This window comes from Rattus norvegicus, chromosome 9, assembly GCF_036323735.1.
Source record: "Rattus norvegicus strain BN/NHsdMcwi chromosome 9, GRCr8, whole genome shotgun sequence".
NCBI lineage: Eukaryota > Metazoa > Chordata > Mammalia > Rodentia > Muridae > Rattus > Rattus norvegicus.
Window position 1 is genome coordinate 13371257 of NC_086027.1, and position 16597 is coordinate 13387853.

The 16597-nt window shown below is 41.8% G+C and overlaps 1 pseudogene; it reads right to left on the minus strand.

Moving 5' to 3' along the window:
- Positions 1 to 9966, minus strand: part of LOC134480499 (reticulocalbin-1-like) — a 35404-nt pseudogene extending 25438 nt beyond the window's left edge.
- Positions 9967 to 16597: the final 6631 nt, after the last annotated feature.

The following is a 16597-nucleotide window of genomic DNA, read 5'->3' on the forward strand; positions in this document are numbered from 1 at the left end:
AGTCCTGTGTGCCACCAAGGTATACAGAAGGAGCAAAGTGCTCTGTAGATCAATGTGGGCCCACGTACTCATCACTATCATGACCTGCAAACTGTCCATCACACAAATACTCAGACCCCATCAAAGGTCCCAGACGTCCTGATCCTGAGGAAAACACCAACAAATACATCCACATATATACATACCAACCCATATCCAAACACATTTAGAATGCCAACTACATCCATGGAGGTGCCATAGAATCAGTGTATAATGAACAAATTCAGAGGAAAAGAGTGATGACCTGCAGGCATTTCATTCACACACACAGTTGCAGTAAGTGTGACCAGGTCCTTCCAGCTGTTGACAGAACCAATGCATCTCCAACCACCTCAGGCTCAACTACAAAACAGGTTAACCCCAAACACACAGCACCTAGCTTATCTCACAAGCTAATGCATGCCAAGTCTCCTTAAAATCCAGGATGAGAGGTGAAACTCTCTCGTGCTATGAGGAAATCTTGGGTTAGCAGAGAGAGAGCACAAGACAGTGAACAGGTTACTGGGCATAATGATTACCTGTGGTCCCAATCATCATAGATATAAAGGTCCAGGATTTGGTAAAATTCATCCCTCTCGAATTGACACTTCTGGATTTCAAATTTGAGTTCCTCCAGTTCCTTTACACACTCCACTTGCTGACTGATGACATTTTGGGATGATGCCTTCCTACCAAAACCTGTAGATAGATAAACCCAAGTGAATTTGCATATTTGATGGCACATGGGAGGAAAAGACCATTCTGAATACCAAAAGGCAGTTGAGGAAGATGAAATGGTAGACTGGGTGAATCCCAAAAAGAGCAGAAAAGCTATTTTGAAGCTGGACTTTAAGCTATGACCCTCTTCCCAACCTCTAATGCCATACACGTGCCACAGTCACTATTATAGGACCCCTGACACTGAAAGTTATAACCTGACTGAGACATAAACATCTGGGATAATATTATCTCATATCAGATGTGGTGCAGTTAATCCTGGAGTTCATAATGCTTAGCTCCATCAAGCTCTAATCATCTGTGTTCCAGCCCAAAGTGTCTGAGAACTCAATTCATGACTAGGGGTGCATCCTTCCTTGTTCTCGCCATCATAGACTTATGTAACCTACAGTAATCTAGAGGATGAAGTGCTTCAACTCCCAACCATGGATGGTCACATTGTTAATCTCACAGTGCCTCCTCCTGCCATTCATTGACACTCACAGTTAAAAAACTTCAAGAAAAGACACTGAAGGCTTACCACTTTATGTCTTTCTCTCAAATTTAAGATTAGGAACTCCTGACTCTTGGTTTGCCTTTGAGAAATCCCAAGGCTCCTGCTTGTAAGGCCTAGCCTTAGAAGGCACATCTCAAACCTACCTCCTTGAGGATGTTCCCCAACTCTGCCCAGGACTCACCAAGCCTTCCCCAGAATGATTTCCTCCTTCCTGTTTCACTAGAGAGGAGGTCAGCTTCCCTCTGACCTGGTATGGTCTCTCCTTGATCTCCCCTTTCCTTCCGAAATAGCCTGAGCAGCTGGCGAAACATGACTGCTTGTGAACCCAAAGGGAACTGAAGAAAGATCCCAAAGGCAGTTGGTGTCACCACAACACTGGTGACATCACAGAAGATGCTAGGGATCTCTTAGATACAATAGATTGCCCAGTGAAGTGCTTACTGGTGATGTCACTGGAAAGTTCTATGGCCTACCTAATAACCAGCTCTCCCCAAACTAATGATTTTCTCTGGGGACCCTTTCCTCCAGTCTCTCATGTGTCGCTGGGAATACCATTTGGCAACCTCTATTTCAAAGCTAGATATTTCTCTCTGCTTCATTAGAAGTCAACAATGCTTTTGCTGGGGAGGGTTGCTTACAACCCTGAATTTGAGAGCAGATTTTTCTTAGCACCCAAATCTCTAGGGACCAAGGAGGAGGGAGACTTTACTTAAAAGTAAATCTACTACTTGAGACAATGCATGTGACACACATTTCCATTCCTAAGGTTTTCCCTTTTTCTGGAGGCCAATATATTTCTTCTATACCTCTGAGTGTATAAAACCTGGAAATATTTGCTTACTGTGCAGTCCTTGACAGCCGACATTGTTTCCATTTACATATCCATGTATTTCACAAAATCAATGGTCTATAATCCTATTTTTTTTTGCAATAAAAACTCCTTTTCCATGGGAACATAGGGATCAACTAGAGGGCATATATAAAAGAATAAGTTTCTGTCCATTTTATATATTATGTAGGATATCTTCCCTTTCTCAAATATAACAAGACAATTAAATTGGACATCAGTGAGCAAATGTCAACCTGGACCTTGTGTTACTACATTGTAACTACATAGCCATCACTTTTACAATATCATTCTTCCTGAATAGCCAAGTCCACGCATGAGAATATTGGGGGCTGCACCATGATCTTTTACTTCTAGCAAACATAACAATCAGGAGGACGGGAAGGGAGTGGAATGGCGTGAGGTCAGGTTGAAGCTCAATTTTAATGGGTCCATAAGTTCTGGAGGGTGTCCATTTGGCATTGTGATATGTGGATTCTGTCTTCTTATCCTAGGTTTTATAATCCCACCTGAATGTGTGCTATAATGCCACCAAACCTCACAGATGTAAGAGTGAAAATCATGTATGACGTTTCTGGGAAGAACTCTGCCTTTTACTACCATCTGGAGTTATACAACATCACTATACAAAGCTCAGAAGAGAGGGGTGCAGATGTGCGGGCCTTAGAAGTTGAGGATCTTTTCTTCTGATTAAGCCACTTGTTTTTCCTATGTAATTTTTCCCTTGCTCTTTTACTAATGGTAGCTGACTTCTTTCCTGGCCTGAGGCAAACTGGAGTCCAATCTTGTGGATTACTGAACCTTCTATTTTTGAGATGACAGGCCCACCAAGGGTCCTACTGCATACAGAAGGTATGAGTAAGTCTCATGGGCTGGAGTAAGTTAAAAAGGTCTGTGACAACAAAGAACTGATTAAGAAAACAAGAGACCAGCTGCTCATCAAGATCACAGTTGTATGATAGTAAGAAAATGTGAATAGGGCATCAGCTGACAAGATAAATTAATTCGGAGTTCATAGGCCTAGAAGGGTTATCGTTTGCTCTCAGTGGAGCTTCCATTCTTTCTGCCATTCCTCGCCCTCTGCCACAGGACCAGAGACTTCCCCAGACAACTGGCTGGCCTTGCCAAAGACCTGGCAGGGCTTCTCCCTGCAGAATAGGACATGTAGAGTCCTTGAGGACTCACCAAGAGGTCTCCTCCACACAGGTTCCTTGTTGTCAAAGGGAAATGTTCCTGTAGAATCCTGCCATGGCAGCAGGAATTTCAACCTGGCTGCTCTTGGTCCAGCTCACTGGGTGCAGGCCTGAGGCCCAGGGGTATCTGGGGAAAGAAGCAGCACACACTACCTCACAGCTCTCTCTTTGTTGGATGCAACTGCTAGGACTGTGATAGGATTTTTGTTTCTTTGTGTGTTTATTAGAAATACCTACAAAGCTGATTAAAGTTGTAACAGGCCTTCATACCCAGAGTGCAGAATGTTTTTAAATCATTGTTGTTCCTGTTTTATGTTTGGATTTTGTTCTTTAATTCCCTCAGGAAATTTCCCTGTGCTTAGAATGTTAAGCACATGCTCAGGAGGGATCGATTATTCAAGTTAGGCAAAGGTTTTGTTCTCACCATCATTCCACAGATGATGCCATTACTTACTTTCAAATAAGAAAACAGTCATAGAAAAGTAAATTAACCTGTAAGCTATCACAGAAGAAACACATCATTATTGTGGAATGGTAACACAGTATTTTGTATTTCCTAATTTATTTTTATTTTAAACTTTTTTATTGGATTTTTTGGGTACATTTCATTTTTTTAAATCTTTAAAGGTATCTTTTATTCCTCTCCTCCCATTTACAAGGTGGAATTTCACCTGTGATTGTTAGTCCAGATGGTTTGGTCAATGGCTTAGATATCACCTTGGCCTAGTTTCCCTGGCATAAGCTGAGTTAGAAGCAGACACAAAGGTTCAGGACTCAACAAATAATGAATTCCACTACATCTGGATACCTAGCCTCACAGCCAGGAAGGGACTGTAATTCCATTCACTATTTAAAAAAAAGATGCAGTTCATTAACATGTAAAAAATTTCTCACGTATATTAAAGTGTTTACCATGGTCATACAGTTTTTCAAATACCTGGCATTCATCTTTTTCCAAATATTAAACTGTCTTTCTTATTCACATTTTTTGATTATTTTTTGGCATTAGTATCATTTTTTTAAATTTTAGTTTTTTTAATAGATATATATGTTTTATTCAAACGTTATTCCCTTTCCTAGCTTTTGGTCCATAAACCCCCTGCCGTGCCCTCTCCCATATATATGGTCCCCCAATCCATGCCACTTAGAAACCCCTTCCCGGACATTCCCCTGCACTCAGGGTCCAACTTTGTTAAGAACAAGGGCTTCCACTTCCACAGGTGCCCCAACAAGCCTATTCTCTCCTACAATTGCAGTTGGACCCCTGGGTCAGTCCATGTATAGTCTTTTGCTAGTGGTTTATTTGGTTGGCATTGCTGTTCTTATGGGGTTGCAAGCCCTTCAGCTCTTTGAATCCTTCCTCTAATTCCCATAAAGGGCGTCCTGTTCTCAGTTCACTAGTTTACTGCCAGCACTGACCTCTTTATTTGAAATGCTCTGGATGTGTCTCTCAGGGGAGATGTATATCCGGTCCCTTTCAGTAAGCACTTTTTAGCTTCATCAATCTTACCTAGTTTGGTGGCTCTATATATATGGGCCACATGTGGGGCAGGCTCTGAATGGCTGTTCCTTCAGTCTCTGCTTTAGATTTGGCCTCCATATCCCCTCCTATGGATACTTTTGTTCCCCATTTTAAGAAGGAGTGGAACATCTGCACTTTGGTCATCCTTCTTCTTGAGTTTCCTGAGATCTGTAGATTGCATCTTGGGTAATTTGAGGTTTTGGTCAATATCCACTTATCAATGAGTACATACTGTCAATGAGGGGTGCTGAGAATCTGGAAGAGAATGGGGGACAAGAGACGTGACGAAGGACTCCAAGACAAGAGTCTGATCAAGGCGACAATTTTATTTTTCCCCAAGGCTGAATTTGTACCATAAAAAGGGTAACAGAGAGAGGAGAGAAGTAAGAAACAATTACCCACGCCAAGGACACAATATTCATGTGGTCAGGGAATCGGCTGATGTTGACAGGTTGTCAGAAAGGTCACAGGTTTGTCATATCTATTAGTCAGCAGGATGATGTTGGTTTTTCAGAAAGGTTACAGGTCATGACATTGGGTATCTTAACGTCACACGTTATCATATGATTATTCATCTTGACCACCATATTTGTATTAGTCTTCTGCAGCTGGCTGGGGATTTTCCATGAACCCAGTCATACTTAATGCTAACCATAATAATAACATCAATAATGGAGGGCTTCAAGGCCATCGCTCCCAAGAGCATACCAAGTGTGTTTTTCTGTGATTGGATTACCTCACTGTGGATGATATTTTCTAGTTTTTTCCATTTGCCTATGAATTGAATGTAGTCATTGTTTTTGATAGCTGAGTGGTACTCCATTGTGTAGATGTACCACATTTTTCGAATCCATTCCTCTGTTGAAGGGCATCTGGGTTCACTTCAGGTTCTGGCTATTATGAATAAGGCTGCTATAAACTCAGTGGATCATATGTGTTTGTTTTATGTTGGAGTATCTTTTGGGTATATGCCCAGGACAGGTATAGCTGTGTGCTCAGGTAGTGCAATGTCCAATTTTCTCAGGAACCTTCCGACTGATTTCCAGAGTGCTTGTACCAGTTTGCCATCCCAGCAACAATGGAGGAGTGTTCCTCTTTCTCCACATCCTCACCAGCATCTGTTGTCACCTGAGTTTTTGATCTTAGCCATCCTGACTGGTGTGAGGTGGATTCTCAGCCTGTTTTGATTTGCATTTCCCAGATGACTAAGGATGTTGAGCATTTCTTTAGGTGCTTTTCTGGTATTCGATATTCCTCAGCTGAGAATGTTTTCTTTAGCTCTGTACCCCATTTCTTAACAGGGTTGTTTGGCTCTCTGTAGTCTAACTTCTTGTGTTTTGTGTATAGTTTGGATATTAGCCCTCTATCAGATGCAGGATTGGTAAAGATTCTTTCCCAATCTGTTGGTTGCCTTTTTGTCTGAATGACACTCTCCTTTGCCTTACAGAAGCTTTTCAGTTTTATGAGGTTCCCCCATTTGTCGATTCTTAATCTTAAAGCATAAGCCATTGGTATTTTGTTCAGGAAATTTTCCTTAGTTCTTATGTCTTCGGGACCCTTCCCTAATTTTATCTATTACTTGTAGTGTATCTGGTTTGATGTGGAGGTCCTTGATCCACTTGGACTTAAGGTTTGTACAGGGTAATAATGATGGGTCAACTTGCACTCTTCTGCCTGCTGACCTCTAGTTGATCCAGCACCATTTGTTAAAAATGCTATGTTTCTACCATTGGATGTTTTAACTCCTTTGTCAAAGATCAAATGACCATAGGTGTGTGGGTTCATTTCTGTGTCTTCAATTATGTTCCGCTGATCTGCCTGTCTGTATGCCAATACCATTCAAACTATTGCTCTGTAATACTGCTTGAGGTCAGAGATGGTGATTCCCCCAGAAGTTCTTTTATAGTTGAGTATAGTTTTTGCTATCCTGGGTTTTATGGTATACCAAATGACGGCAAATTGTACTTTCTACCTTTATAAAGAATTGAGTAGGAATATTGTTGGTGTTGGCATTGAATCTGTATATTGCTTTTGGCAAAATAGCCATTTTTTACCATATTCATCCTGCCAATCTATGAGCATGGGAGATATTTCCATCTTCTGAGATCGTCTTCAATTTCTTTCTTCAGAGATTTGAAGTTCTTGTCATACAGATTTTTTACTTGCTTGTTTCAAGTAACAGCAAGTTATTTTATATTATTTGGGACTATTGGGAAGGGTGTCATTTCCCTAATTTCTTTCTCAGCCTGTTTACCCTTTGAGTAGAGGAAAGCTACTGAATTGTTTGAGTTAATTTTATACTTGGACAGTTTGCTGAAGTTGTTGATCACATTAAGTAGTTCTCTGGTGGAATTTTCGTGTTGCTTAAGTAGACTATCATATCATCTTCAAATATTAGTGTTTTGACTTCATCCCTTCTAATTTTTTCTCATTGACCTAATTTCATTGTGTGATTGCTATGGCTAGGACTTTAAGTACCATATTAAAAAGTAGGGAAAGAGTGGGCAGCCCTGTCTACTCCCTGATTTTAGTGGGATTCCTTCAATTTTCTCAGTTTAGTTTGATGTTAGCTACTGGTTTGATGGATTTTGCATATTCCTATATTTAGATTCAGGCCTTGAATTCCTGAACTTTCCAGGACTTATTAATGAATTTTGTCAAAAGATTTCTCAGCATCTAATGAAATGATCATGTGGTTTTGACTTTGTTTATATGATGAATTTCGTTGATGGACTTCCGTATATTAAACCATCCCTGCATCCTTGCCATGAGGCCTACTTGATCATGATGGATGATCGTTGGAATGTGTTCTTGGATTCAGTTTGCAAGAATTTTATTGAGCTTTTTTGATCAATATTCATAAATCAAATAGGTCTGAATTTCTCTATCTTTGTTTTATCTTTGTATGGTTTAGGTATAAGAGTAATTGTGGCTTCATAGAAGGAATTTGGTAGTGCTCTGTCTGTTTCTATTTTGCGGAATAGTTTGGATAGTATTGGTATGAAGTCATCTATGAAGGTCTGATAGAATTCTGCACTAAATCCATCTGGTCCTGGGCTGTTTTTGGATGGGAGATGTTTAATAGTAGTTTCTATGTCTTTATGAGTTACGGGTTTGTTTCGAAGGTATATTTATTCCTGATTTAACTGTGGTACCTGGTATCTGTATAGAAAAGTGTCCATTTCCTCTACATTTTCCAGTTTTGTTGAATATACGTTTTTGTAGTAGGATTTGATGATCTTTTTAATTTCTTCAGATTTTGCTGTTATGTCTCCCTTTTATTTCTGGTTTTATTAATTTGTATACACTCTCTGTGACCTCTGGTTAGTATGGCTAAGCGTTTATTTATCTTGTTGATTTTCTCAAAGAACCAGCTCCTGGGTTTGCTGATTCTTTTGATACTCGGTTATGTTTCTTCTTGTTTGATTTCAGCCCTGAGTTTCATTATTTCCTGCTTTCTACTTCTCTAGGGTTTATTTAATTTTTTTCTAGAGCTTTGAGGTGTGCTGTCAAGCTGCTGACATATGCTCTCTCTTGTTTCTTTTTGCAGGCACTCAGAGCTATGAGTTTTCCTCTTAGCGCTGCTTTTATTGTGTTCCATAAGTTTCAGTATGTTGTATCTTCATTTTCATTTGCTTCTAAGAAGTCTTTAATTTCTTTCTTATGTCTCCAATGACCAAGTTGTCACTGACTTCAAATTCCATGTATATGTGGGCTTTCTGTCCTATTTGTTGTTATTGATCAGTAGCCTTAGTCCGTGGTTTTTTGATAGGATACATGGGATTATTTCTATCTTCCTGTATCTGTTGAGGCCTGTTTTGTGACCGATTATATGGTCAATTTTGGAGAAGGTACCGTGGGATGCTGAGAAGAAGGTATATCCTTTGGTTTTAGGGTGGAGTGTTCTATAAATATATGTTAAATACATTTGGTTCATAACTTCTGTTAGTCTTTCTATGTCTCTGTTTAATTTCTGTTTCCCTGATATGTCCATTGATGAAAGTGGGGTGTTTAAATCTCCTACTATTATTGTTTGTGGTGCAAAGTATGATTTTTTTGAGCTTTAGAAAGGTTTCTCATTGTTTAGGGACACAACTGCTATATACTTGACAAATATAGCAATCACGCAGAACATCTGTAGAAAGCCTGTGACCATTGGCCATATGAGGATGAGTGTCTTTCAAAGATGATCATGATTTTTGGTAAGATCTTCCCTGTAATTGGTGGCATGGCTTCCCACAAACATGGTCCAGTTGTCTAAAATCTACTCCTTGGTAAGAATCTTTTTTTATCTGACTCATACACCAGATGCCAGAACTCAGCCTGTGCATGGTCATAGTCCTGAGGGAGGATCCAGTGGCGAATCTCATCCTAGTCCAGCTTCCCATCCTTGTTCAGATCTGGGAAATCATAGAACTGCTCCCCAGACAAAACCAAGTCTGTCTCAGGGCAATTGTCCTGGTGAGAAAAAGATGTTCACAATGTACTCATCCTGGTCCACAAAACCATCCCCGTTCTTGTCGATATCCTCCAGGGTTTCCAGAACTACAATCTCCTTCATATGTTCTAAATCCTCTTAGTGTAGAAAAGCAATGAACCCGTCCTGAGTAGCTGTCAGGTCACCGTCAAGGCCTTAAACCTCCTCTCATCTCATGGAGGCAACTTTTTAAAGTTGTGATGATCAGAGCTATCTTGGAATTCAGCAAGGTTAACCAGGTAGTAGCCATAGTTGGCCTGATTGTATTCTTCCCAGGAGATCTTTTCCTCTATGTCCCTATCATAATTCTTCCAGAGTTTAGCCACATTTTGGTTGATGTATCTTTTCTGTACCTGTTTTATCCAAACTTTCAGGTCTTCAGTAGTAACAAGGCCACCTCCATCACTGTCAATTGGATCAACAATTTTCCCCAGCCTCTCCTGCTCTCGTCCAGGCTTACTATCAAAGGTCTTGGAGTCCTCCTTGCCCAGGAAGTCCTCATGATGGTACAGGAAACTGTCCTAGTCCTCTGGTTGCCACTCGCCCAGCTCTGAATCGGGACAAACCATGTGCTCCTTGCTCATCATGCTCTTGGCCCTGAACACCAGGACCAGTGCCAGCAGCATCCCATGGGGAGTCCCAGGCTGACACCATACACCACAGTCGTGATCAAAGGGAGGCAGCAGGGAAGTAGTTGCTCAGAGCACCTTAGCCGCTGTCCATCCCCAGAGAGGGCTTTTATTACATTTCAAATGTTATCCCTTTTCCTGGTTTCCCATCCACTAAACCCCTTATAACAGGCCTCCCCCTTCTACTGTGAGGGTGTTACCACCCACCCAAACTCCCAGGCCGACCTGCCTCCCTGTTCTGGTTTCCTCTATACTGGGGCATCAAGCCTTGACAAGACCAAGGGCTTCTCCTCCCATTTGTGCCCAAGAAGGCCATTCTCTTCTACATATTCAGCTGTAGCCATGGGTCTGTCCATGTGTACTCTTTGGATGGTGGTTTAGGCCCTGGGAGCTCTGGGTGTTTCTTACTGTTGTTCTTATGTGGCTGTAAACCCCTTCAGCTCCCTCAATCCTTTCTCTTAACTCTCCATTTGGGACCCTGTTTTCAGCTAAATGGTTGACTGCAAGCATCTGCCTCTGTATTTGTCATGCTCTTTACCCCACTCTTTTGAGCAGATCACCACAGAGCAACGAAGATGTATTGTCTTGGCGTGATGATGTATAGACAAATAGTTGATTTCTTAATTCCTAATGATGGTTCTATAAGAATTCCTAAATTAGATTAGTAATTTTAAGCTTTTATAATAGGATTGCTATTATGTTTTCTCTGGTAATCAAAATTGCATTGAGATCTCTTCTATTCTTAAAGTTTCATGAGTGAATTGCTTCTCCAATACCAAGGAGGCATCTACAAATTAGAGCCCATCCTAAGAGGGTATAAACCAATTAACCAAAGTTCATAAAAAGAGAACGAATCATTTACTATAGGTGCAAGGACTGAACATAAATAACTGACTGGATTTGCCTATAGGTAATTTCACTTATTTTTTTCTCATAAAAATTACAGCTTTTAACTCTCCATGAATGTGCGGAGCTGGTGACAGATGGTGACTGTTTATCCTGAGGATTACTCTTCATGGATATGCATGTAAACATTCTCTGTCGTAAACTGATTATCCAACTTATGATTTGAATTCCTGTGCAAACTTGTGGTGAACATTTCACCATGTGATGCTGTGTTCAGAAAGATATACAAATACTGAGTACAAAGAGAGAGAAGCTTTTTAGACAGAACTGAACTGAAGAGAACAGAATTCAAGAAGAACTTAGAAGTAAAGGCATAGCGTTGAGAGGAAGGCCTTGAGAGTAAGGAAATTATTGTGTCATAAGAGCAAGAGGAAAGGAGATAAGAAGAAGAGAGCAAGGAGAACCTTTTAAGTCAAACTTTATGTATGCAAACTTTTCTCTTTTAGGAAAACTGAAGAACTTAGAAATAAAGGTTAAAATCACTGCTCTTCAGCCTTCAGTCAGGCTCACTGGCTAGCCTCTGCTCTTCAGTCAGGCTCACTGGCTAGCCTCTGCTCTTCATTCAGGCTCACTGGCTAGCCTCTGCTCTTCAGTCAGGCTCACTGGCTAGCCTCTGCTCTTCAGCCTGGCTCACTGGCTAGCCTCTGCTCTTCAGTCAGGCTCACTGGCTAGCCTCTGCTCTTCAGTCAGGCTCACTGGCTAGACTCTCCTCTTCAGCTGGGCTCACTGGCCGATGGAGCCCTAGCACATTGCTTAACCATCTGCTCATGACTACGTGACCACACTGACCACCTGACCGCCCTGACTTCTTAAAGTCATTCTCTAGAAAGAGCACAAGAAACCAAAGAGAAACACCACAGCAAACTTTTCCCATGGGCTCTGCTTTAACCTTAAGTGCTTTCATTATTTCTTTAAAAGAGTGAAATATAATTTAGGCTATTTATATGTCCAAGAGAACTGTGCAGTAGTCATTGCTTTAGGGAATTTGGTGCTAAATCAAAAGATTCCTTTATTCTATTACGATGTTATCTGTATGCTGTACGATGTATGTTTAGAAAACACAAAACTAAATTCCTAAATCTAGATGTTTTAAGACATCAGCTCATGGAGAAACATATCTGCTTACCTATCTAGACTGGCCTTTTTTGCTATACTGCAGGTAAAATCAATTTTCCACACTAATTCCATGATTTTCAAGAATGATTAAGAGTAAAATATGTTGAACATAATGGCCAGAAAGGGGGTTCTGTCAAGTTGTGTTATGTGGGTCAAGATACCAAGCTATAACTGGTCAACTTAAAACCACCTGTTCCCAAAACTAACAGAACTTACAGAAAATACATACTTTCTTATCATTCCTCCTCCCCAATGGTCAGTGATTTATTGAGCACCTACTACGATCCTAGCACTGTGCATCTAAGGGTGTAATGGTGAATAAAAAGCTTAATAAAAAGCCTCATTAACTAATAAAGAAAAATGAAACATAACTTTGAAACTCAGAATTCAATATAAGAAAACCACCATTTCTTTAACTGGTGATTTCTGAAAACTTCATCATTTTTTCCATGGGCTTCTACAGTAATGATACTCAGTCTTGATATTGTAAGTCACAAAAAGCAAGTCACACTTCTTTCTTGGCTCCCACAACTGTCAAAGAGAACAACACTGTCACTGTCCATTTCGCTTCCCTATCAATCCTGCTATGGATGGTAATGAATTCCAGTCTTTTCAATGTGAAAACAGGCCACCACTTGAGGGGAAAGGTTATTAAAATTACCCAAACCCGTATATTCTCTAAAATTTTCACATAGCATTTTACTGATATCACAATGTAAATTCACCACAAATATTTATCCAATGAAAATATTGAATAGCTCTGCAAATAGGAGCGATAATCATATATACTTGAAAACAACTATCATGGAAACAAATGACGTAATAGGAGAAAAGTTACATCACTAAAAAGTACAGAAGCAGCAAAAAAGACACTACATTTCTTAGTTTGAAAGTTAGGTGATACACTTGATCTCTAAAGACAGGCAATGTACTTGATTTTTAAGCCCCTTCAACTGTGCCCTGTCCACACAGAAACTACAGTAGATGACAATCTTTTGTAAGATTTATTTATTTATATGTGAGACCATGCAGCTGTCTTCAGACACAACAGAAGAGGGCATCAGTACTCCTTACAGATGGTTGAGAGCCACCATGTGGTCGCGGGCATTTGAACTCAGGACCTCTGGAAGAACACTTGGTGCTCTTACCCATTGAGCCATCTCTCCAGCCCTCACAATGGCCTCTTACACAGCATCACAGTGGTCTATTTCACTAGATGGATCCAGGGTGATAACAGAGAAACTTTCACAGTTCCTGAGCACTTCTGAGTTCAAACACCACCAGTGCCCACTCTGTGCTGTTGGCACATTCTGACCTTCTCCTAAGGGTTGTCAGCCACAAAAGGGACGGGTTAGCACCAGACAGCATTCACTGCCCAATCCTAAAAACCCCCTCGATTCTGAAAAAGCCACATTCCATGCTTGCTCCATATTTGAGGAAGCCAAATGGTTGATCTGGCTCAAGGCTCCTCTTTCCTTAGCTCATCAACTTTCTTTTTCCTGTTCTTGTCACAAGAAGTATGTTTTTATGCTGCAACTACACTGCAGTGTTTGAAGGAAACCACCATAAACTCTGGGTGTCACCTCTTGAAATTTAAAATTCACAAAACAATTCATGGCTTTCTAATCAGCACCATGGAAAATAAACAAAAACAAGAAAACTTGATCTGGAGGCCTGCTCATAGCAGGCAGGAAAGAATTAAATTATGCAGAACTGTAATCTGCATAAATTGCCTGAGGTATTAAGAAAATATATTCCCAAGATCCCCATCCTTTAACATACAATGGAAAAATTACAGGGAGTGTGCCACCAGGCTAAGCTGCCTCTGAAAAGCCTGTCCTGCCCTGGCAGGTACAGGTCATTTAATTCTAAGTCAATCTAGAGAGAGGTGACAACCCCAAGTTGCTCTGGGGATGTCAGAGCACAGCTCTCATGCACACTCCAGAGCACCTCTCCATTCTTTCCCAATGCCATAGGCTTTCCAATCCCTGCTTCAGCTCTCCATACATCCCTGAACCCTCCCTTCCCCTACCCAATGGGCTCACTTTGCATTGCCTCCTTCTGCCACTGCTTTCCCAGGGCTGGGGTGGGGGCGGCCCAGAAGGAGCTGTAGGAGGGACGCGGGTCTCCTATGTACCTTGATGATGCTGCTCTTAAGGTGCAGCCCGCCCTGCTTGCTGCTTGCTGTCCCTGGGGAGCAGACAGGAGGTCGGGCTAGGGGTCCGCCCAGGCGCCAGGCCTCCAGGTCCCCTGGCAGGACTAGCCTCGGCTTCTTCCCTGGAAACTTCAGGGTGGAGTCGCCCTTGGAAACCCCGCCACTGTCTTAGCGCGCCCTCCCGTGGCCGAGGTGACCCCCAACGCCGTTACCGCCCCCTTCTCTGTCAGCTTCTGATTTTTCTTTTCATTTTTTTCTTTTCTCTTTTTGTTCGCGACGTGGCGCCTGCGAAGAGCTCGTCTCCAGGAAGGAGGACGTCGTGCAGGCAGAATCACCCCTGGGCCCTGCCGGGGTCGGAGAGGGAGAGAGAGGAGTCAGCTTGGGCGGCGGAGCCCGGGCTGCTGGCACCTGCGAAAGGAAAACTCGCCCAGGCACAGGCGCTGCTGCGGGCGCGAAATATAACGCGAGCGCCCCGCCCCCTCAGGCCCCGCGCTCACCCACGAGCTCCGCGTGCCCTGAGGCCGGGCTCGGGCGCGGTCGAGCTGCGGGGTGGGAAGGACACGTGTGCCCACTCCGTGGCGCAGACAACACGGGGAGGCGCGACACGCGGAGGCGCGTGGTGTGGATCTCCGGGCTCCGCTCAGGCCCGTCAGTCCCCTCTCAGGGCCCACGGAGGCCGGGGCGGCTTCTTCTGGCCTCCAGGCCCACCGTGACCAACCCGCGGCCATCACAGCCGGAGCTTCCTGGTGCCCCAGGCTGGAGGCTTGGGCATGGCGATTGTGGTTGCCACTCTCCTAGGCTGGCTCAGCAGGGCACAAGCCACCACCTGCTGTCCTCACCTGAAGGCATCCTGAGAGCCCACATCCAGCAGGCGAGCCTCAGGGCGTGGGGCCATGGTCTTGGCTCTGCACCTTGTTGCCAGCCCCTCACACATATGGCAGCATCACACATATGGCTCCTTCTACCAACCGCCACTAATTACCATTTGGACATTCCATTACAGTGTTGTCAAGAAGAAAGATGCAAACAAACACGAAAAGAATGACATTTAAAATCTTTTTTATCAGGTTGGAGAGATGGCTTGGTGGTTAAGAGCGCTGCTTCTCCATTGCTCCCAAGTTCAATTCCCAGCAACCACATGGTGACCCACAACTATCTGTAGTGGGATCCAATGCCCTCTTCTGTCTGAAGCTCTCTTCTGACATGCAGGCACACTCGCAGAGTGTTCATGTACATAAATAAATAAATCTTTAAAAATAAAACCTTCTAATCAGTTAATGTATCTACATCTAGAAGCTAGAAAAGGGTCACAGCAATATTAAAAATAATTCAGAAATGGTAAAGTGAAGTACAAGAGTCACAAAATTCACTGGGCAACATGGTGTATGCCTGGAATCCCAACACTCACAAGACTGAGGTAGGTGGATTGCCTTGATTTCAAGGCTAGACTAAAGTGTGAGACCTTATATTAGAAAACAAAACAATTGGGGAGGGGATGGAGAGAGAGACAGAGAGACAGAGAGACAGAAGAGACAGAGAGGGAGACAGAGACAGAGAGGGAGACAGAGACAGAGAGAGACAGAAACAGAGAGAGAGAGACCTCGATGTCATTTCCTGCACTGAACAAGCTACTGAAGAATGTGAATGTCTCCTACCAAGCACAGAGAGTGCTAATGACAGAATGGGTTTCTTATAAAGATATCATAAACTATAGATGGAAAAGTAAAGGAATGTATAATAATTAAAAGAGAAATCAGACATTGGAAAGCCTAAATTTAGAAGACTGTAAATGTTGGAGTCATACGGGAGGGGATGAGACGATGTGTGGGAGAGAATAATCAGAATAAATTATATATGCGTATAAAAATGTTAACTAAGACCAACCAATTAAAAGAGAAAAGCAGGTTTATTTTACAATGAAATTGAGCTCCCATATGACACTATGTAACATTTTGTAAATTGATTATATGAATTATCTGCCATAAAAAATCAATTGTTATTAAAGATGTGGTTGTGTTCATATTAATTAAAAATGTTTTAAATTCTTTTTATTTATTTGCTTATTTATTGATTGATTTTTTTTAAGATAGGGTTTTCCTATATAGACCAGGTTGACCTCCAAAAATAGATCCACCTGTCTATGCCTCCAAAGAGTTAGGATCAAAAGTGTATACTGACACATGAAAGTTACATTCTTAAAGTGATAAAAAAGAAAGTAAGTTATCAACTAGGTACAATTATTGAACAGTGATCAAGTGAATGGAAATATCAGAAACACATTTAAGGCATTAGGTCACTGTTGTTAAAAGGATCTTGAGCAGCATATATAATTCAAATCATTCAGGAGACACATTTTGAAAAAAAACAAGAAACTGGGTAAAATGATTTTAATATTTTTAATCTATTAAAAATTGTAACATGCATTCGATATGAAAGCTGTAAGTGATATACTTCACATTTTTGCTTATATACCATCTTCAATTTTATGTGCATTCTGCAA